This window comes from Leopardus geoffroyi, chromosome E2 (genome assembly GCF_018350155.1).
Source record: "Leopardus geoffroyi isolate Oge1 chromosome E2, O.geoffroyi_Oge1_pat1.0, whole genome shotgun sequence".
NCBI lineage: Eukaryota > Metazoa > Chordata > Mammalia > Carnivora > Felidae > Leopardus > Leopardus geoffroyi.
The window spans coordinates 45,688,910-45,707,884 of NC_059335.1; the positions used below are offsets into that span (position 1 = coordinate 45,688,910).

At 42.4% G+C, this 18,975-nt stretch overlaps 1 long non-coding RNA gene across 1 annotated transcript; it reads left to right on the top strand.

Annotated features, from left to right (window-relative positions):
• The first annotated feature begins 1,717 nt into the window (after window positions 1–1,717).
• Window positions 1,718–18,909, top strand: LOC123579387. The gene is made up of 3 exons (XR_006702733.1): window positions 1,718–1,972; window positions 9,884–9,888; window positions 18,899–18,909. It is a non-coding gene; the product is annotated as an uncharacterized LOC123579387 (long non-coding RNA).
• Window positions 18,910–18,975: the final 66 nt, after the last annotated feature.

An 18,975-nucleotide genomic window follows, 5' to 3' on the forward strand; every position in this document is an offset into this window, starting at 1 on the left:
CATTCTCTACCATTTTATTTTCACAGATGAAGACATAGATACTGAGTCCATGAAAGGCTAGGGTCAACTACTTGAAAAGTAGTAGCTTTCCCCAGGTCCCCTGACACACGTAAGCCTCAGCATAGTGCCTTGGAAGAAATGCCACAGTCTTTATGAGGTTAGCTTCATTGGGGACTAGAAGATGAATAATCAGTAGATGAGATTTGGGTCCTCATAGGTCCTTGCAGATAAATTCTGCAAAATTGACACAACGTGGGATGTTCTGGTTAGAGAGAATGAGGTGAAAGATTTCCTCTGCAGCTTGGGTGTTTCAGGGCCACTTTTAAAGTTTTCCTAGAGACCATTTCCTACATGGGGTTTCTGCAGCTAAGTTCAAGTTTATGCTGACGGTGGCTTTGTCTCTAGATGCCACCACCTGTGGTGTAATGCATTCTGGTATATGTGTATCAGAAGGATCAGCTACTCTACTTGGAATTATGAGCTTCAGAAAGATGGATGCTGATGGCATATTTTACCTCAGAGATAAGGAAGTCAAGCTGGATGGGCTATTGTAGGTGGTAATAATGTATTCTATTATAGTTCATATTTTTCTTATTCTTCTGCTCTTTGCTGAGTGCTTGCTATATAGATCAGGCACTGGGCTATGTGCTTTGCATGTGTTTGTATCTGCATGTTAAGAACTATCTGGCCTTCTCTAATTATACAGGCACATCTCAGAGATAGTGCAGGTTTGGTTCCAAACCACTGCAGTAAAGTACATATTGTAATAAAGTAAGTCCAATGAAGTATTTGGTATCTCAGTGCGTATAAAAGTTAGGTTTACACTAGAGGTGCCTGGGTGGCTCAGCCGGTTGGGCATCCGACTTTGGCTCAGGTCATGATCTCACAGTCTGTGGGTTCGAGCCCTGAGTCGGGCTCTGTGCTGACACCTCAGAGCCTGGAGCCTGCTTCGGCTTCTGTGTCTCCCTCTCTCTCTGACCCTCCCCCATTCATGCTCTGTCTCTCTCTGTCTCAAAAATAAATAAACATTAAAAAAAAATTAAAAATACTTGAGATGCTGGGGCACCTGGGTGGCTCAGTCGGTTAAGCGTCTGACTTCAGCTCGCGTCATGATCTCACGGTTTGTGAGTTCAATCCCCGTGTCGGGCTCAGTGCTGACAGCTCAGAGCCTGGAGCCTGCTTCAGATTCTGTGTCTCCCTCTCTCTGCCCCTCCCATGCTCATGCTCTTTTTCTCTCTGTCTCTCAATAATAAATAAACATTAAAACATTTAAAAAGTTATGTTTACACTGTAGTCTATGAAATGTGTAATAGCATTGTGTCTTTAAAAAGGCACATAATTTAAAAGCACTTGATTGCTAAAAAAAAAAAAATGCTTACGATCATCTGAGCTTTCAGTAAGTTGTAATCCTTTTGCTGGTAAAGGGCCTTGCCTCAGTCTAGCTATGAAACTCCCAGATGGCATCTTCTTCCGATAGAAGGCTGTTTCATCTACATTGAGAATCTGTTGCTGGGGGTGCCTGGGTAGCTCAGTTAGTTAAGCATTCAACTCTTGATTTTGGCTCAGGTCATGATTTCATGGTTCATGAGCTCAAGCCCTGTGTCGGGCTCTGCACTGACAGCTCGGATCCTGCTTGGGATTCTCCCTCTCCCTTTCTCTATGCCCCTTGAGACCCCACTCATGCGTGCTCCTCCCCGCCCCCCAAAATAAGCTTTATTTTAAAAAATCTGTTAACATAGCCATCTTCATTAATGATCTTAGCTAGATCTTTTAGACTTGCTACATAGTCTCCATCAGCACTTGCTGCTTCCGCTTGGACTTTTCTGATACAGAGAGGGCTTCTTTCTATAAACTTCTGCTAGCTTCAAACTTTTCTTCTGCAGCTGCTTCTCTTCTTTCAGCCTTCATAGAATTGAAGAGAGTTAGGACCTTGCTCTGGATTAGGGTTTGGCTTAAGGGAATATTGTGACTGGTTTCATCTTCTTTCCAGATCACAAAAATGTCCTCCATATCAACACTAAGACTGCTTTACTTTCTTATTCCTGTGTTTGGTGCCAGTAGCACTTTCAATTTCCTTCGAGACTTTTCCTTTGCCTTCACAACTTGGCCAACTGGTGCGAGAGACCTAATGACTTTTGACTTGCCTTCCTCACTAAGCTAAATCATTTCTAGCTTTTGACTTAAAATGAGAGATATGCTACTCTTTGACTTGGACACTTAGATCCATTCTGGGGTATTGATTGGCCTAATTTCAATATTGTTGTGTCTCAGGGAATAAGGAGGCTTGAGAAGAGGGAGAGAGGCGGGAATGTCTGGTTGATGGAACAGTCAGAACACAGTCAACAGGCAACATTTATCAGTTATGTTTGCCATCTTATAGGGGCATGGTTTGTGGTGCCCCCAAACAATTACAATAGTGATAGTAAATATCACTAATCACACATCACCATAACAAACGGAATAATAATGAAAAAGTTTGAAATATTGCAAGTAATACCAAAATGTGACACAGAGACACTAAGTGAGCAAATGCTGAAAAATGATGCTGAAAGACTTGCTCTATTTAGAGTTGCCGCAAACCTTCAATTTGTAAAAAACAAAAAACAAAAAACAAACCCAGTATCTCTGAAGCATAATAAAGTGAAACACAATGAAGCAAGGTATGTCTGTATTAGAGAAATGTTCCCTAAAACTGGTGACTATCTCCTACCTTTACGTACGGTGATTTTCAAATGATTTCTTTAAGGATTTTGGAATAAGCCTAATTGATTGCAACATGATAAATACTGGTGTGTTGGTATATGTGGGCTGAGATCTTACTTTTAAGAATTTGTGAATTATATAAGGTCAGAAGACCTGTTAAGCTTCCTTTGAAAAACACACCTATTATCAATTTTAAAACTTGGATAGAAAGGCATCTTTACACAAAGTCCACCTGCTGAGCAATTTTTTCATCGAATCATGAAGATCCCCCAAGATTACTTCTTCATAGAGATCCAGAATAATCACAACCATCCAAATGATCTAGTTAAGCTTTAGGTGTCATTTATTTTTTTGTTTTAATTTTTGAAAATCATTACTGTGTGTTTGGTTTGGGTTTTGTAGCTTTATGCTAATACAGAGGGCCTGTCTGGCTACTGCTGTTTGTGCATCTGCTGGTTGACACTGGTGGTGGGGGAGAAGTAACTTGTAACCGTTTGCCTGATTTCATTTAGAACACAGAAGCTAATGCAAAAAATTGCGGATACAGATCCCACTCAGCTTTCCCACCACCCTGTCCTCCCTGCAATTCTGTACATAAAACTGCAGCTATTCCTTGCAAGGAGGAATAGCTGGGCCAACAGACTCCAACGTGATGATTAGAGAAGGCGAAATCACTTACAACTTTAGAGTGATACCCAATAATAGAAGATTGAGAGAAATGAATTGCTACAATGAGTTAAATTAAATTCAGCACAACTAATAGTAGATTAAGCAAACATTACAAATTAAAACCGAAGCTCCAGACAAACAAGGGAACAAATCTTGCCTGGAGCTGAGCTGCCGACAGACCCATCTGATAGCCATGATGTGTGCCTTTGCTCAGGGATGCAGGCCTTGACTCCTTATTGGGGCTGGGGTGCAGGAAAAGGAAGGAAGTTGCACTAATAACCATTGTCACTGCTAACAAAGCAGACTTGTGTTTCAGTGCAAAGAGCCATCCCTACATAATGACCACAATGACCACCACAGGAGGGGCTTGTGGGGAGTTTGCCTCAAAGAGCTTGAGGTTGGTGAAAATCCTAAAATGAGTGGGAAAAAGGCTTTAGATTTTTAGAGGGAGGTCCATGCCCACATTTTTTTTTTTTTTTTTGGACTGCATGATTTGCCTTTTTTCCTTTTTCAAAAAATCTTTTATTGAAATATACATATAAAAAAAGTGCACACTTGGTGAGTGTGCAATGTAATCTGTGTTTACCTGTGCAGCCAACTTCCAGATCAAGAAAGGGAACGTCACTAGAATCAGCGGCACCCCCACTACCCCTGGCCACTACCCCCAAGGATAACTATGTTACTGAGAATCTTGGCTCACTTAAGCAGTGCATTCCACCTCCCACCCAAAATGTTAACTTATAATGGGAGAAATAGAGAGGTGGGGAGGGAGAGGGAGGGAAGAAGAGAGAGAATGGCAACAGAGAGAGTAGAGAGGGGTTTGTTTGCTCTGGGAAAGGTGCTACAAATTCCTAGTTTGGAAGCTGATGTGTTGGTAGAGCCAGAAGGAAAGAGATTGGATAAATCATGGTGTTTAGTTTGCCAGCTTTAATTTTTAATTTTTTTTAACGTTTATTCATTTTTGAGAGAGAAAGAGAGCGAGACCGGGGGAGGAGCAGAGAGAGAGGGAGACACAGAATTCCAGCTCTATTTAAAGTGGATTCGTTGAAGGCCCAGAGCTGAGCATTCACAGTAGGACTAATAATCTTAGTACAGATAATGCCTTACAGACATTAACTAATTATTTCATGTGGCACCCTAGCGAGAAGTAGGTAAGTATTAGCACATCTGCTTTATAAATTGAGTTAACAGGCCTAAGGAGATTAAGGCAGCTCCCCGTTTTTCGGGTTTGCCCATTGAGTTGCTGCCTTATCTGCCGCCTCTGTGCTCAGTAGATCTTTCAGCTGCCTGCCAGTCTTCATGTGTTCATCTGTTCATTTTACTTATTCATTCATCGAACATCTATTGGGCTGCTTTTCTGGTAGATGCATGGAGGAAGCTAAAATGAATAAGGTGTAGTCTATACTCAAAGGGATCATCTTAGAGGGGTTAAATCTTAAATCCCATCAGGGAGCCAGGCAGGTAATGCAGATGCTGACCTGGTAGGGATAGGACAGCAGGGAGTGAGGAGGGTTGTGGCAAGCTGGAGGTGCCTCCCTATCTCTCTATTATAACAGGACAGCTGTCTCAAACATACATGTCTGTGATGAGGATTCAACAAAGGCAGCCAGTTTGCAAGACTTTTTGGAGGAGGAATATACTATGTTCCAGGGCAGTGTGGTGAATACTTTCATCAGAGTCGATGTAATACAATGGAAAGTCAGGAGAGCTATTGATTATGACAAAGAGACAGAGGAAGGGTGTTAGCAGTAGACACAAGAGCACCCCAAGAGGGAGGTAAGAGGGCTTTCAAGACAGATTTATGACCATAAGATCCTAGAGTGTGAAGCCAAGTGGAGGTCTAGCCTATACTTGGATGCCTCCAGTGATGTGGAGTTCAGTACCTTGAATGAACACTCCACTGCTTGGTTAAGGGTAAGTTGGCAGCAGTGTGTTGGTGAAGACCACTACAGGCTTGGAATCAACTTGTCTGGGTTTGAATCCTGAACTCCACCACTTATTAGCCAGATAACCTTGGGGAAGTTATTTAACCTCTTTGTGCCTCAATTTACTCATCTGTAAATGGTGGTAATAAGAGAATTTGTTGCAAGGACACAACGCAGACACAATCTCAGCACAGTTTCCACACATAGGAATACCCTGGCAGAGTTGTTCCAACACAGCCGGGGCCAAGCGGGACTTGAGAATTGGGCAGGGTTCTCCAAATGGTGATAAAACACCGAGCCCCCGAAAGGACCAACATCCACAGTGAACAGAGTCATTATAAAATAAGTAGTCTCCTGCCTGTTAGCAAGGGAAGGGACTGAAGATCATCTGTGATGTTTCATGGGTGTACTGCATGCTATATTGCTTTGGTGTGCCCTGGGAACACTTGGGCTGTGCCTGTCACTGACCTCATAGAAGAGATGAGCCCAAGGTACACTCAGGTCTCTCCAACTGAGGGCTCCAATTCAGGAGAAAGGCAAGAGCTAAAAGCACATTCTAGATTTGTTTTCATCATATCAAAGGGACAAAGATATTAATTAAATGTCATTGAAAGTTGAGAGTTCTGATACCTTTACACCATAACAGGGATATTAGGTGCCTATGCTCTGAGCTTTCTATGCTAAAGTCAATTTTTTAAAAATCTGGTATATTTGTATTTGCAAAGTTCCTGAGTGTGCCACCCTGTTTTTTTTTTTTTTTAATTTTTTAATGTTTGTCTTTTTGAGAGAGAGAGAGCAAGTGAGCAAGTGGGGAACGTACAGAGAGAGAAGGAGACGTAGAATCTGAAGCAGATTCCAGGTTCCGAGCTGTCAGCACAGAGCCTGATGTGGGGCTGGAACCCACGAACTACGAGATCATGACCTGAGCCAAAATTGGATGCTTAACCGACTGAGCTACCCAGGCACCCCCCCACCCTGTTTTTAATCTCAATTCTCCTGAGTGGTTGATAATACCCATTTATTTTTGGACAGAGGTACAAGGTCACAGATTTAGAATAAATAGGATGGTAGAATTTTAGGTTTTCAAACCATGATAACATCTAGTCAACCCATTTTACAGATTGAGACAATGGAGCTCAGAATAGCAAATGATTTACATAAGACCATTCAACCGTTTAGTCCGAAAAATCTGGACTTGAATCAGTCCTACAAATTCCCTCATAGTTTATATTCAAGTTCTTCCAGTTTTTAGTTGAAAGATCTTGGCTAAATCTTTAACCTCCTTGAGATTTGATTTCTTTTTTATTTTATAAACGGAGGTAGTAATCATAGATACCATAATTCACAGGGTTGCATGAAGAATCAACTAGGATAATGAATGGGAAAGCATTTTATGAACACTATAAAATGCTATACAAACTTTAGGTATAATATTGTGTGAAGTAATTCGGCATAATAGTAGGAAGTTGACACATTTAACTCAAGGAAGTCGCTGGAGTTTTACAGTTGGAAAGGACCCTTGGAGGCTATCTAGGTGAATAACTAAGTAATTGAAGACATCGTTACATGTCTTGTTAATCAATCAAAGGATCTTTTAAAGTGTGTACTTGTAAACTGACTTCCTATGCAGATAGGAACATTTTGATCATCTCTGAAAAGGACTTTCCTATCAGGGGCCCGGACACTCCCAAGACGGATCTACAATCTAACTTATTAAGAATGGCACCAGTTTGATTGAACTGTCTGGCTTCAATTTTTTGGGGCTGGGTGTGAGTCATATGGTCCCACTTTTCAGGGGTAAATGGGACTAAATGGAGGAGAGGCTACACAGCAGGATTTGGGGCAGGAAAAAACTTAGCTTCCGATCTAGCATCCAACAACCAGGACATGCGAAGGCCAAAGTGCCCATAACCAAGTTCTCCTTTCTAGATTTGCTCCTTACTTGGTTACAAGAAGCTTGGAGGCTGACACTGCAATGTGTGGGCTGTAAGAAAACGCCTTTCTTCCCTTGCACTGCTACTAAGCAAAGCACACAAAGTCCAGATCGGTAGGAGGGAGAGCAGGTGGCACAGGGAAAGCGGGGCAGGGCTGACATTTTCGCCAGGCTAAGTAGGGTTTTGAGGGTCTGGTGATTTTTGAAAACTATTGGAAGGTGAGGTTATGTCACGGAGATAATTTTTTTTTTTTTTAATGACCAGAGCAGGAAGAGAAAAATCACTTTATAATCCCCTCCCTGGTTCCTGTGCATGTTGGGCACCACAGATCAGAGCTGGGAAGGGTAACATCTTTAAGAGGGTGGAACTGCTTTCCTGTGCTGCCCACCCTCTTAAGATCCTGCCTTCCGCTGGCTCCACCCCCAGCGTGTTTGCACGCCCACTGTGAACAATTCGAGTGTTGAAGCCGGCTCAGTGAGAAGAGCACCAGGAAACACAGTGCCCTGTGGACCAGAGTTCATAAATCCGTGACAACTCGAGCCTGGTTTTCAGAGCATTTGAGAGGACAGTGGCCGCCCACTGTGGCCCAGGTGAGGGGACGCGGGCACCCTTGAATGACGCTGCAGGCCAGGCCGCCTATCCTCCACCGAGGAAGGCACCTCCCTGGGTCAGGTTCATGTTCACTGCCTCTTTGGGGAGGTTGCTGTAGCGCTGCCTGCAGCATCTGCCCTGTGCAGCTGACCTGCATTACAGCTTTGATGATGCTTGTCACTGAAGAGCGGTTTCAGCCTCGGGAATAGCCTTAAAGAGGCCTTTTAATTCCTCCTGGGAACTCTATCTGCACCTCGGGATTGCAGCAGGGTCACCTCCGTTCTGACAGCTGAGGAGAGCAGGAATCTGCCATTTGGTTCTTCCTCCTGTCTTCCTCAACCCTTTGCTCTTAAGGAAACACCACACTATTGCTTAGTACGAATGAATGCCTTCTGAAAACGCAACAAACAACATAACAGAAAAGCACACCCAAGTCAGGAAACTATGATAGAGCAAAATCTGTCCAGCACTTTGTCGTTAACCAAGGGCCTCGCTTCTTTGACAGCAAATTGTCTTACACCTCCATCCATTTTGCCCAGCCCTCCCCCCCATCCCCTGACTCTGGAAATCACTAACTTGTTTTCTATCTCTTAGTTTTTTGTTGTGGTGGTTTTGTTTATTTGTTTAGATTCTACATATAAATGATATCACACGGTGTTTGTCTTTCTCTGTCTCTCTTCTCTCTCTCTCTCTCTCTCTCTCTCTCTCTCTCTCTCTGTGTGTGTGTGTGTGTGTGTGTGTGTGTCTTTATACATTCAACAATTAGGTTATTTCCATGTCTTGAATATTGTAAATAATGCTGCAGTGAACTTGGGGATGCAGACAGTTTTTTGAGATGGTAATTTTGCCTTCCTAAGATAAATACCCGGAAGTGGAATTACTGGCTCATATGGTAGTTCTATTTTTAATTTTTTGAGGGACCTCCATACTGTTTTCCACAGTGGCTGCCCCAATTTACACTCCTACCAGCAGTGCAGTAGAGGGTTTCTTTTTCTCTCTATCCTCATCCTGCTATTTCTTATCTTTTTTATAGTAGCCATTCTAACAGGTAGGAGGTGATACCTCATTGGGGTTTTGATAGCCATTTCTCTGGTCATTAGTGATGCCGAGCACCTCTGTATGTACCTGTTGGCCATTTCTGTGTCTTCTTTGGAAATGCTTTTCCAGCAGGTTCTTCTCTAAGGCTGCTTAGAATGCTGGGTTGTTGCCCTCGTGGGTTGTATTCTGAACACTATATACTCCTTTTGGGCTCTTGATTCTTCTTTCTCTTCTAAGCTGTTCCCATGACTTTCTGAAACCAGTGTATCCTTTCCATCCCCCTAAAGTCTTATGTTCAAATGGTTGCATGTCATATAAGCAAGGGCATGCACTTCAGGCTCTTCTTAAATCTCTTAACTCATACCACTACCATCTAAGTTTAGTACCTTCAGATAGATTCAGTTCAGTCAAATTCAACTGACATTTATTGGATGAACACCAGTTCTAAAGCCCTAGACTAGATGCCTGGGCTGTGTGTGTGTGTGTGTGCCCTGTTTGTCACTTTCCAGCTATTCATCCATATTCTATTTACCTGAGATATAAGATAGAAGGAGTCCCTGCTTACTGAAACTTATAGATTGGTCTCTTAACATGCCCTAACTTTTCTTCTTTCTGATAGTTAAAACTATTCAACAACAGTAACGGTGATACAACAAGAATCTTAACCATCTAGCATTACTTTCTCTACCAAAATGGGATGAATGAAATTCAACAGGTTTCCTTATAATATTCCCTTTTTGATTATTTTCCAAAAGAAGCATTTGTTTCATTCTTACAATGCAGATATACTCATAATCCAAGATATGGGTTTAACTGTTTTCCCCCTTCTTTTTCCAATGTTTCCATCATGGAGTATTCTCAAGAAGGAAATTGGACTGCTTTCAGTGGGCACATCCTTTTCTGCCTCTGCCCTATTCCTAATAGGAGGTTTACATTGAGAGGTGGAGTGACTGAATGTGTGCTCTCAACCATGGACATTAAACCCTGCATGTTCCATTGCTTAAGTATGTGATTTGGGGCAAGATCTAGTCCTTGAATGTAAAATGGTGGCATAATAATAGTACCAAGTTCATAGGGATTGTATGGAATGAGTGAATACATATATCTAGCACAGTCCCTGACATAATGCCTTCTTCAAAGGTATGTTGGAGAGAAAAGAGATGTTAGAATCCTAAGTGGGTGAGTAAGGTATCTTACATTTAAAAATGGTTCATTCTTAGCAGCACTTAACAGATTATATTGATGTACATAATTTGGTGGTTACAGATATTTATGAAACATGTATTTGGATTTTTCCTAAATTGGGATATCAATGGATCTGAAGGCTCTTGGACTGAGGAAAGAAAGAAAGGGACGAAGGAAAGGTGGGAGGGAGGGAGAGATCAATCAAAGGGTGTTGGTTGTCAGATGGACTGTCTCACATTGGGCAGGACAGGTTTGTATAATGAAAGATTCTATGTGTACATAACTCAACATTCGAGGCAACTGCTGTGATAACATAGGTACCCACATCTTGAATGCCGGTGGTCCCTTATGGCTCGCTGGGAAGTGCCCACTGGATGTGACCACCTTCTTTTCTCAATTCAGAGTGTTTATTTACATCCCTTAATTTTTTTTTTCACATCCTTGTTTCCATTCCACTATTTTGTATTTTGTAGAAGCCCAGTGCCTCTTTGCCCCATCATATGGTGCATGGAATTAGACGGAATGCTGCCATGAACTCGGGCGAGGCTCAAATCTGCTGACAGGATGATGGATTCCTTCCAGTCCAGAGCCAGTAAAACCCTAACAAGGGTTAGGGCAGTGCCAAAGCTGGAGGGGTATTACAGAGAGGGATTGGGAACAGTTGCTCCCCTTGGTCTCATTTTCCAAAAGTGGCATCTTTCATCAGTTTTTAAAAGGTACAACATTCTACTTGAAAGTTGTCAAGATGACGATGAAAAGAGGAAGCAGTGAGTAAGCGAAAGTCAGTGTGGGCAAAGAGTTAGGGTGAAGCCTGGAGACCTCACAGCAGGATATCACAGCGTGGCCCCTTTTCTATGCCCTCCTCCGTTCCCACCCCCACACCAGCCAGTGTTACAGGCTGAGAACCACCCACCTCTCGCCCCCATAGTTGCCCTTCTTGTGAAAACCTCACTGCATCTGTATGAGGGCCAACCCACTTCTCCCCAGATTGCCCCGGAAGCTCCCGCAGTACCTAGCTGAACTAAAGCCATGGCCTCAGGACCCTTCAGGGTATAGCCCGGCCTTTGACTCTGATCTCTTTCTCTCTCACTGTGCTGTGGCCATATGGACTTCCATGCTCTTCCTCAAATGTGCTCATCATATTCCTGTTTCAGGGCCTCTTCACTTTTGTTCCTTTGCTTGGAATGTTCTATTCCACAATGTTTACATGGCTGACACACTCCCTCATTTCATTTGAGTCTCTTATCAAGTGTCACCTTCTCAGAGAGGCCTTCTCTGACCACCTGAGCTAAAGAGCTTCCCCTGTCATTGCCTTTTCTCTGTGTTACAACTGTCTTCACACACCTCTGGGCAGCATACTACACCTGCATCGGATTGTTGTCTGATCCCCACTAGAATGTAAGTTCCGTGATGGTAGGGACGTTGAGTGTTTTTTCCATTGCTATATCCCACTGCTAGACCAGTACCCTGTACCTCATAGGTGCATAATACATTTGTTGCAGAAAGGAATAGTGAGTGATTTCCACTCACCCATCTAATCATACATCCGTTCATTGCATGGTGACTAAATGAGTCGACATTGAGTATCAACAGTATGCAAAGATGGAGATGTCATGGTTCTTTCTAGGAGGTGGCAGTCATGATGGGGAGATTGATACATAAACAGATTCAGATACACGAACAGGCATTTGTCAACAAGTTCTGCAGGTGCAATGATAGAGCTGTAAAAAACGACATTTTCTTGGGGTGCCTGGGTGGCTCAGTCATTTAAGCGTCCAACTGTTTATTTTGGCTCAGGTCATGATCTCACAGTTCTTGAGTTCGAGCCCTGCCTTGGGCTGCAATGTCAGCACAGAGCCTGTTTAGGATTCTCTCTTTTCCCTCTCTCTGCTCCTCCCATGCACGCATGCTCTCTCTCTCAAAATAAGTAAACTTTAAAAAAGGATATTTTGTCAAATACAATGTCACAGAAGCAACAGATAATATGCTGCCATTAAGTATACTCACTTAAGAATTGAAGTCACACATAAGCATAGTATGTGTGTGCGTGTGTGTGTGTGTGTGCGTGTGTGTGTGTGTTTAATGGTTTGACCATATTAGATTTCACAGAGTTTAGAGAAGGGCTCAAAATGGTTTTGTAGTGCTGTTGCAGTATGTCAAAATGGTGAAGAATTCACTCTCTTTCCCCCCAAATGAAATAGAAGCTACTGCATTTTTCCCAGGTGGGCCCAGGCATTGTACAAGACCCACATATTTTTCAATAAGAGACTCACATTTGCTGTGATGCTAGAAGCTTCTAATGGGCCTCTGAGGGTTGTAAATTATATCAAATAATTTTCCAGATACTAAGCTGTTGTTTTTTAAAGGATGGAGATAGGAGGGGGTGAAGATAAATCTTTCTTTGGACCCTGAAATTATACCTTCTTTCAACCATATTCAATAAATCTTTTTGAATGTTCATTCATTCAACAAACATTTACTGGGTATCAACTATGTGAGAGGTGCCATACTGGATGATGGGGCCATTGTTGGCGGGTTAAAATCTGTAGATCTTTTCTGGATAACTGCTAGAATTTGGTGTAGCTTTTTGTTGTTTGTTTTAGCATTTCCATTTCGTTGTTGTTTTATTACATCTTTATTGTAGTCAGATAATACAGAGGTATAGAAATACGTATAAAGGAAAAATAAGTAATGTTCTTCTCTTCCTCCTCATTCCTACCTCCCCTTGTAATTAATCTTTCCAGTAATTTGATGGATCTCTTTCTATTCCATTATGTTAGTGCACACACACACACACACACACACACAATATAGTCTTTGCTTTTTAAAAATTCTATTATAAAAATGAAATCATATAATACATATCACCCTAAAATGTACTTTCAAAAACATATGTAAAATGAACATCTTTCTAGGTCTTATTATTTTTAGTAAGTTCATAATTTTCTGTAGAATTGGTATAACATAATGCAGCTACCCATTTTTCTTTTCTTAGATTTTTAGGGAAGTCGTATTTTTTTCTATAAGATTCACGTTTTAAGTAAACATCCTCATATTTTCATTTTCAAACATTTTTTAAAGTTTATTTATTTAGAAAGAGAGAGCAAGAGTAGGGGAGAGAGAGTCCCAGGCAGGCTCCGCACCATGAGCACAGAGCCCGATGTGGGGCTTGATCTCACAAACTGTGGGATCGTGACCTGAGCTGAAACCAAGAGTACGATACTTAACCAACTGAGCCACCCAGGTGCCCCATATTTCCTTTTTTTTTTAAATGTTTATTTATTTCGAGAGACAGCATGAGCACGAGTGGAGGAGGGGCAGAGAGAGAGGAAGAAAGAGATCCCAAGCAGGCTCCATGGAGTCATTGCAGAGCCCCCCGTGGGACTCCATGTCACCAACCGTGAGATTAGGACCTGAGCCAAGATCAAGAGTCAGACGCTTAACTGACTGAACCACCCAGGTGCCCCCCTCATACATATTTTTTTTGTATTGGTGCTTTTATTTCTGTTGAGTGGATTCTGATGTGATGGTCATGTCAATGGGTAAATGAATTTTTAATCTTTTAACAAGTGCAGCCTGATGACCTTCCTGAAACACTGCAGCAATTTATATTTTCTTCAGAAATGTACAGAAGTGCTCTTATCCCTGATATTATCCCCAGCCCTGGATGTCATCAATACTTGTAAGTTTTGTCAAGAATGATGATAATGGTACCTCAGTAATGATAGCTCATTATTGCTTTAATTTCATTTACCTGACTATCCCTGGGATTGGGCATTGTTCACACATATTTTGGGCATTTGCATTTCATATATTATCAATGCCCATTCATATCCCTTTGCATGTTTTTCTATTGAGTTTTTTCTTCTAGGTATGTAGGAACTGTATATAATAGAAATAAAGGCTTCTCTGGTCGCATATTGTAAGTATATAAAGTACATAAAGATAAATTATCTTATATACTTAAAATATGTGACCGGTGAAGCCTTATTATTTCTATTATATAGAGTTCCTAAGTATCTGTATATATCTGCTTATTTTTATGATTTCTTTCTCTGTTTTGCTTAGAAAACATCCCTCATCAACCTTTTGGATATGGTAGTCATCATAAACATGACCTGGCTAAGCCAGAATCTTTGAGTTAGACTCATATCCATTTAGGGTGTCTTGTGGCTACAGTGTAACGTTTCAGGATCTGTTGGTACCTCCTGACGAAGATACCACCTGCATTAGCCTTTTCCTTCCCCCTCTTCTCCCTAATTTTAGAGGGTGTTTACTTGGTAGCCACAGACCTTGTGTCTTGTCATCAATACCTGGGATACTTCTACTGGAAAACGTTTGCGATGCTCTGAAACACAAAGTAAGACTACTGAAAGTCACAGCCATTAGAAGACATTGTAGCATTTCCTAACATCTTAATGCCATGTCTCACTCTGGGAAACATCAATAGCAAAATACGCGGAGTTTGGCATGAAACATACTAGCTCGCCCCTTTCCTGTGGAACCGCATCTCTGATCGCCATTACTTTTTCTTTCCCCCTCTTCTCTGAAGGGGTCATCAAAATTGCCTACGACCTCTAACGCTTTGGTACTTCATTCTGGGAGTTGGATTTTATACAGAATCAATTTAATGAAATTATGCCATTTATTTTGCATCAAACACATTGTTAGGGCATAGTTTCCACAATCCTGGGCTTTGAGGACTCCAGCACATCACCTTGGTAACTGAGTCATTTGTTCCTCTTAACAGGACTAATGTGCTGTCCTTAAAATTTATAATCAAGGGTGACTTCTGAAAGGGGCAGGTTGTTAGGTAAGTTTCTCGAATGATGAGGATAGTTAGGGATGTATAGATTTTAATGAACGTTTTCCCTGTCCTTATGACTACGCTGTTAGAGAAAGCTAGAATGTTAGAGCTACCAGAAAGCTCAGGCAAGAAAACTGAGGCAGAGAGAAGTAAAATGGATGCACTCAAGTCTCATAGCACATTAATACACACTAGTAGTCTCTGAGGACTGGGACAGCCACAGACACCATGCATAATAACGGGATTTACATCTGGATTCTGGTAAATAGAAATAGCATCCGATAGCTACACATCCACGTATGTCTCATCATCTCAGTGGGACCACTTCTAGAATTGTTAAGAGTAACTCAGACCACCGTTCAGAGCAACAAGACCATCTGGACCTTTCCACCCATTTTACAGCTGTGGAAATGGAAACACGGGGAAATAAAGTGGCGTGCCCCAAATTAGTGCAATAGCCGCGTTGTCAAAACTTAGATCCATGCGCCCTGGTTTCTGGTCTTAGTCCTCTCTCTACTGCCTTATGGTCCACCTAGTTGATGTACTTACTTATAGGAGTCATTTTTTCCCGTGAATAGTAAAGTTTGAACATCAGCTCTTTTGGGGGACCATTATCTGTTGGGGGGCAAGATATATTGCCTTGGCTGCCTTCCAGCCAAGGAGGATTATGTTGGCTTGTTTCTTTATTCAGAAAATATGTACTGGTCATTTCTTTTTTTTTTTTTTTTAATTTTTTTTTTCAACGTTTGTTTATTTTTGGGACAGAGAGAGACAGAGCATGAACGGGGGAGGGGCAGAGAGAGAGGGAGACACAGAATCGGAAACAGGCTCCAGGCTCTGAGCCATCAGCCCAGAGCCCGACGCGTGGCTCGAACTCCCGGACCGCGAGATCGTGACCTGGCTGAAGTCGGACGCTTAACCGACTGCGCCACCCAGGCGCCCCTGTATTGGTCATTTCTTATGCTAGAGGCTTAATAAATATTTGTGGAGTTATATTGAACTGATGCGCACTGTTAAGTCACCAGAGGTAGGCGCCTGAGCAAGTGCCCAAGATTTCATTTTACCGGTTAGGATAAAAGATGCAGCGCACTGAAAATAAACAAATCCCTTTTTAACAACTTCGTTAAAAACGTGTGTTATATAATTGAATAGAAGTACAAATAAAAGGCACCTGGTACAGCTTGTTCCAACTTCTCTTTTATTAGAATCTAAGTGGTAACATTCATTTCCAGGCAGTGTCACTGATGTTGGCTTTGTTCATTATTGGATATTGTAGTTATTGCACTGTGAAGGGAGAAGCCCTGGGCTTATAACCGCCAGGCCTGGCAAGTGGCCGAAGAATGAGACGCACTAGCTGATGGGCCTTTTATAGAGTCAGTGTGTCAGAAATCATCTTCAGGAAGCAAAGTGTCCCCTCCCGGTGGCCTGCTCTCCCGGGGGAGGATGGGCGCTTTTCTCCTTGGGCTGTAGATGTACTACGGTTCTCAGCCTTGAAGATGCTGCCTGATTCCCAATCAGGTGCCCAGGGGCAGCTGGAGGCGGGCAGCTGGGATACTGACACGGTTGTGGTCATGTGCCCCGTGAAGCCAGCTGCAAAACCACCAGGGTCTGTGGTCCTGCGGGATCCTGACTTTTCATTATTCTGATTCAAACTGGCATGAGTAGAATTTGTGGATGGGCTTCAGGACGGGGGCCAAGAGAAAGAAGAAGAAAAAAGGCAGACTGTAAATTACAACGGTAATTTATGGGCAAACCTCGATCACACTTGCGCCATGATCTCAGCCCCTAATAAATACGTTCCTGTGACTTATGAGGCTGTAATAATCCTCCTCCTGATGATTTTTGCATTAAGTTGTTGCTGTTAGTATTATTGTGCATGTTTGGTAGTGAAGGGCAAAAATCAACATTGGGTGTTTTGGTTCTTTTAATAAGGAAAATAAAATTCTCTTCCCCTCTCACATCCTTCACCCCTTAACTAGAAACTGTTTCAAAACTGGAAGATAGAAGATTGGTTTTGGGATTTATCCTTTGCTTTTCCTAACCTGCTGGGGAGGTTTCAAGGCAGAACTATAGTCAAATCAAATCACTTTCCTGTATTCTTCTTTCTTCTGAGAGGAAGGGAGAGGCTATTTTCTTCCCCTGGGAAGCTCTGTGTGGAGACTTAGCTATCTCAAGGGGATCCAAAGAAGCAACAGGTGCATAGGGAGCCTGTACCAACTTCTAGGCAAATTGAGCATCTCTCCTTTTTTGTCCACTTTTGTGCATGAGAACCTGCCCTAAAGGGAAGGTTGAAGAAACCCATTGCACTTTCGGTGTCCAACTCGATGCTTTACAGGCATACCTAAATGTTGTTTGCTCCCACAATGTGGGCCTACTTGGGAATTCAGCTGTGGGCTTTTAAATAGGACATACATCATGTACACTTAAATAGTATCTTAGCATTTTCTTAAAAAAATTTTTTTTAATGTTTATTTATTTTTGTGTGTGAGAGAGAGAGCACAAGCAGGGGAGGGACAGAAAGAGAGGGAGACACAGAATCGGAAGCATCTCCAGGCTCTGAGCTGTCAGCACAGAACACGATGCAGGGCTCAAACTTGCGAACCACAAGATCATGACCTGAGCTGAAGTCAGACCCTTAACTGACTGAGCCACCCAGGCACCCTGTATCCTACCATTTTCAAAAACATTTTTATTGATATTTCTCATTGAATCATTATGTCAACGCTTGGACGTGCCTATTCGTCCTTGCCATTTTTGGGTCAGGAGACTGGGGGTCAGGAAGGAGGTTATGTTTCTCAAGGGTGCAGATCCAAGTTTCCTCAAAGAAAAAAGGAGTATCTCTACCTGCCCTGGTTTGTGCCTCTGGAATAGCACAGCATTCACCAGCGGTGTAGACACGGGCTTGCTTTTACTGTCCACCACAGAGTTGCAGTAGACACGTCAGACTCAGTGGAAGCTCTGAAGACTCTTGGTGTTTGGAGAGGCTTCCCTTAGGGGACACGGGCAACAGGGAGGCTTTGCTATGTTCTGGGAGTATGTTTCCAATGACTTAATATTAGACCATTTTAACTTAGACATTGGGCAGGGTTTTGCGTCCTAAAATTTCTAGATAAGATGGCTAAACTCCTACCCCTTCCAGATGTGTTCCATGCAAATATAGTGCCCTTTACAGTGCTTCTGAGATTTTCAAAGGGCTTAAGCATCCTTGTGGTTACTTTTGGCCCACAAGTTCCTGCTTCTGCTGAACCAGTTAGTCTTGGAAATTGTCCTGATGCCCCTCTGTTGTCTGGGATGTATGATCTGGGATGTATGATATGGCCGAGGACCTTGGCCATCTTCCTTAATTTCTTTCAGACAAACCACTCACATAAGAGGGGTGTGTGTGTGTGTGTGTGTGTGTGTGTGTGTGGTATATAGAAGACTACGGGTGTTTTGGTAGGATAAGAGCATTTACACATCAGCGTTTGGCTCTTTCTTCAACTCAGTTCCCATTTCCTATCTATTTCCAAGACTCCCTATACTCCTGCCCTTCCTTCCTCACTTGTCCCCCGCCTGCAAATTCCTGTCTGTCTTGAATGCATTTCTTGAATGCTACCTTCTTAGTTTCCTTTTGACACATGCCCTAAGGGGCTCACATGACTCCCCCCCCCCCCCCCCGCAACCTGCCCTGCAATCAACTTAACAGGGATATTTTTCTCAAAAAGACTCTTTACTCCCTGAGAGGAATTCTGATGCCACCTGAGGTCCTGCTTTCCAAAGTACTACCTAAATAAATAGTCAAACAACAAACAAAAGAACTCAGTCTTGGAGGTACATTATAACAGTGATAGCAATGATACTAATACCTCACAGGTATTGAAAGTTTTCATGTTGTCAGCATGCTTTGCCTATATATTAGTGCATTTTATCCCTGCAGCAATTCCTATGATCGTGATTTTCAGATAAAGAAACTGAGAGTAATACAGAGCCAGGAATAGAGTGCAGGCTCCCTGGCACTTGTAGAGCTCTTTCTCCACCATATCAATGCATGTCTCATTCTATTCCAGTCCATACCACTGTGCTGGTTGGCTTCTGTGTTTCATTGTCACACAGTGAATCAAACTTGAACATTTCAGCCATCTCT